The 4722-nt window shown below is 48.3% G+C and overlaps 1 long non-coding RNA gene across 3 annotated transcripts; it reads right to left on the reverse strand.

Moving 5' to 3' along the window:
* Nucleotides 1-574: 574 nt before the first annotated feature.
* On the reverse strand, nt 575-4693 carry LOC121019673 (uncharacterized). Of its 3 annotated transcripts, none has more exons than XR_005785732.1 (3): nt 4429-4693; nt 4019-4225; nt 575-621 (listed from the first exon to the last, which is right to left on the reverse strand). It is a non-coding gene; the product is annotated as an uncharacterized LOC121019673 (long non-coding RNA). The 3 variants fall into 3 exon arrangements; XR_005785733.1 differs by lacking the exon at nt 575-621 and adding an exon at nt 1067-2425; XR_005785731.1 differs by lacking the exon at nt 575-621 and having other exon boundaries at nt 3987-4225.
* Nucleotides 4694-4722: the final 29 nt, after the last annotated feature.

Raw genomic sequence — 4722 nt, forward strand, 5'->3', positions numbered from 1 at the left:
ACAGACGAAGGTTTACAATAAATTTTGATGGTAGGGGATGCTGCCTTTGAACCCCAGCAAAGCAATATGTTATCCAAAGAACTTCATTTTTCTCATTAGTAGATACATATTGCAAAAAATATACATTTTCAATTATACAAACGTCACTAATAAAATTTTTGTGGAAACTTGTGTCTTATATAACAAGTATCTGTATGATGTCCTGAATGTTGCCTCTTGGCATGCAGAGCCTAAAAAATGTAATACTAGGCACTTTACAGAAAAAACACACAAAATCCTGGACTGAAAGAATAAAGATACACAGATCAATGGAACAGAAGAGTCCAAAAATAGATCTTCACACGTGGTCAATTTTCCACAAAAGGGCAGATCAGTGGAAAAGGAAGTGTCTTTTTCACGGATGGTGGTGGAACAGCTGGAATCCATGTATGGGGGGCGGGAGTAAACCTCTACTTTGGTCGGTACTTCAATCCATTATACAAAATGAATTCAAAATAGAGCATTGGGGGGTACCTGGGGAGCTCAGTCGGTTAAGCATCTGACTCTTGATTTCAGCTCCAGCCTTGATCTCAGGGTCGTGAGTTCAAAGCCCTGCATTAGTCTCCAGGCTGGGCTTGGAGCCTACTTAAAAAAAAAATAGGGCATTGACCTAATTGCAAAGCCTAAAACCCTAAAACTTCTAACACACACACACACACACACACACACACACACACACACACACACACAAGAATGTCTCCCATGACCTCAGATTAAACAAAGATTCCTGAGATATGACACCAAAAGCATAAAAGAAAATTTGAAAAATTGGACATCATCAAAATTGAAACCTTTTTCTCTACAAAAGATTAACAGAGTGAAGAAACAAGGCACAGATTGGGAGAAAATATTTGTAAATTGCTGATCTGACAAAGGAGCTGCATGCAGAGTATATAAAATTCTCAAAACTCAACAGTAAGAAAATTAACCCAATTTTTAAACATGTTCAAAAAGGATACACACACACACACACACACACACACACACACACACACACACACATATATATGGCAAATCAGCCCATGAAAAGATGCTCAGCATTATCAGTCATTAGGAAAAGCAAATTCAAACCACAATAAAATACTACTACATAGCTACTAGAATGGCTAAAAAAACATTTTAAGAGGTGGCAAAGTTACAGAGCGACTGGACTTCTTATATACCGCCAGGGGTGATGCAAAATGGCACAGTCACATGGGAAAATATTTTGGCAGTTTCTTGTGGTTTCTTTTAAAGCTAAACACACACTTCCATACAATTCAACAATCCTATTTCTAAGGTTTTACCTAAGTAAAATTAATGTTTATTTTCAAACACACAAAAAACTTTTTTTTTTTTACCCAAGAACCTATATACAAATTATTAATAGAAGGCTTTACTCAAAAGTTCCCCCAAACTAGGAACTGGACCCTCGCTAAGTGCCAAACACTTTTCGAAGTATTCTGTGTGTTTTCGTGCTGTGAATGCTCACGACAATCCTAGGAAGTGAGTACTGCGTGATCCCCACTTTACACAAGGGAACCAAGCTACAGGGAGGTTACGTCAGGCATTAAGAGCTGGGATTTAAGGCTGCGTGGCCACAGTCCATAACCATATTTTAGCCACTACAATATTAATTCCTCTCCATCACAGAATGAAGGAGTATGTGTATAACCCTTGGTCTAGAGTGAATCCTATGGAAACAATCAGAGAAATCCTATTCTAAAAATTCTGCATTGAATACCACCAACTTAGGTACTGCTGTACAAGAAAGTACATATATAAGCATATATAGTTACAGTTAGGCAGGGAGATAGTGTTTGTACCTCTGCAAAAGAAATAGCTGCTGACGTATTGGTTTCCTTTTTAAGATGCATTAGTGTGTAAGTATATATACGTGCCAGCCGACTTTTGCAATAACAAGGTTTAGTGCCTTTTGTAAAGCCATAGCTTTGCTTATGAGTGTCACCATGGGCTTTAACTTTTGCCATCAATCTTGACACATGTCTGAGCCACAGGACTCCCAAGGAGAATTCCCTGCAATTTCTTGGCATGCGTTCACGCTATTTGAATGTAATTTACATACCAGAGACTGTGAAAGAGTCCTGGAACCTGACTGCCTGGCTCCTGGTCTCACCTCTACTGTGTAACTGTGAACAAATTCCGACCCTTATCTGGACCTCCGCTTGGAATAGGACACCGGATGGAGCACCTAGGCTTAGTGGGCCTCCAGCAGAGATGTGATTGTTGACAAATACCAGAAGGGTCCAGCCCTCTGCGCACAGTTGTTCGTGACCAAGTGCCCAGAGCCTGGAATCTTCCCACAGAACATCTTCCTTTGCCATTGACCTTCATACCCTCTCAGTTCATGATTACAATGGCTGATAATAGTTACCATGCGAGCACCCTAACAGGATTAAGAACAAAAGTGTAAGTTAGTACTCTGCATGTGTCCGTCTTGGTCTGCATGCTCCCTCTTCCTGTACCCCCACCTTCCCTTCTGTCTGAGGGAAGTCTGAGTCAGCGGGCTCTGATCCTGGATTTGGTTATGCAGAACGCTTTCAGGTTTAGAAAGGGATGGAAAAAAATTGCAAGGTGTAACCAATATAACTTAGAAATGGCAAGGATTGGTTCTTGAAAGATTGAATGAGGAAGAGGCTAGTCAGCCAGGCTTATGGAGTCTCCCGGCAGACACTTGGGTTGGGAGGGAGGGGGTGATGGGGAGAGAGGGTCTTTAAGATGCTTGCGACACATTAATAATCCCCCCCCCCCACACACACACACACACCTCTCTTATAATTGCATTCAGTTCTTTTGTTTTTGTTTGGGGGTGGTTTTTTGGTTTGGTTGGTTGATGTGGTTTTTCTTGTTTTTGTTATGGGGGTTTTGTATGCTCATTATAGAGACCAGCCTGTGTGAGTCTCTAGCTATACCCACGTGGCACTATCATTTCTTTTGCACGTGTGCGTCAGGCATTGTGATAAGCATTTATGCGTTTTCTCATCTGACCCTAAAACAAAATACTTTTGAGTTCGGTATGACTAGTATCATCACTTTGATTTTAGGGATAGGAGATGGAGGTTCTGAAAGGTCAAATGACGTGCCCGCACTTAGTTAAAGGGCCAGGGCCAGATGTGAAGCCAGGTTTTCTCACTCTTTCATTCAGCAACTATTTACCAAGTGCCACCTCTGTGCCAGGCATTCTGGGACCCTGAGATGTAGCTATGAAGTAGACAAAGTCCCTTGTTTCTTGGAGCCCACGTTGTAGTGAGGGAGACAGAGGGAAGGAAAGCCAACAAATGAGTAAGTAAACAGCACCACTTCAGATGGTAAAAGACAAGGGGCCCCGCAATCACTAATCCTCGGGAGTCTTTGGGTGGCTGGGGCAGAAGCCTCCAGACTGGGGTCATTACTTTACGGTTCTATCGGCCGCGTCCCGGTCGCGGAGATGCGCTGGGAGCGGCCGGAGCCCGGCTGGCAGCAGGCGGCGCCCCAGGTGCGCCCCCCGGACCGCTGCGGGGAAGCCCCGCCGCCGGGCAGCTGAGCTGCAGGTGCGCCTCTGACGCCGAGGATCCGGAGTCGTAGGCCCCTGGCAGCGCTCAGTCCGGGCACTGGAGACCCGAGCGGGCCGGCCCGCAGCGACTGTTGGCCCCGCGCCTCCCTGCCCCGCGCACGAGACTCAGGCCCTAGCCCCTCGCCCAGTCCCGCCCCGCCCCCGCCACGCGACCTCACCGCCCCCCAGGGGATCCCTGGGCAGCCTCAGGACCTGTCTGCACCAGGTGACTCTGCCCCTGCCTTGGGACACTCCCATCCATGGTCGACCCCAACGCAACCTCAAGACCCTCTCAGCTCCAGATGCCCCCAGGCTGACCCGTATCCCTCCTGTCTGAGGGACCCTCCCGTCGGAGGTGACCCGGACCCTGCCAAAGGCTCAAAACAGCCAAAGTAAAACCAATGAATAGCCGAAGTCGTAATCAGCCAAACTTTATTGTGCACGCACCAAAATGAATTTGCAGACCAGGAAGGAAGCTCAGGGGATATATTGTAATAGAGCAGCTCGCACAGCGGGACAGCGGAGACTGTTCCTCACAGCGCTTCGTTACAACATTGCACTTTTCGGGGGCCGTCTGTCAACCTCGGCACATAGTTCACGTTTTGCTCATCATTTCCAGAGGCACAGCAAGAAATGATCCAAGTCAAGTTCGCCCTGCCAAAAGAGGCCACAATAAGCTCTGCTCCCACGACCACACTGGCTCTGTCTGCTCAGGGACCCTGCAAGGTTGGTCTCGGTTTGTTTCTGATTTTAACCACCCTAACCCACGACCTTCCTGCTGAGGTGACCCCGACCCTGAATCACCACCCGCAGGCCTCCCCGCCCTTCTCCTCTCCAGCCCACGACCCTGGACACACCACAGGATGCTGGGCCTTCCAACCCGCCCTGCGGCCGTTTTCTAGAAGGTTCCTCGCCCTCTGTCCAGAGCTCCCAGGGCCTCCCCGCCCAGCCGGCAGCCCGAGCCAGGCCCGAGGCGGCCACTCGCCCTCCCTCCGCGACACCGGGGCCCGCGCCCAAAGAAGAACAGTGCTGGGGGAAATGGCTGAACGGCCGGGGAAGGTCGAGGTTCGGGGAGCGACTGCTGCAGCCGCTGGAAGCGCAGGTGCACGCCACGACGCCCCGCCCCGCTCTGCCCTCCCCCCCCCCCGCCC

Source organism: Herpailurus yagouaroundi, unplaced genomic scaffold (assembly GCF_014898765.1).
Source record: "Herpailurus yagouaroundi ecotype Mexico unplaced genomic scaffold, PumYag 222, whole genome shotgun sequence".
In the NCBI taxonomy this organism is placed as follows: Eukaryota; Metazoa; Chordata; class Mammalia; order Carnivora; family Felidae; genus Herpailurus; species Herpailurus yagouaroundi.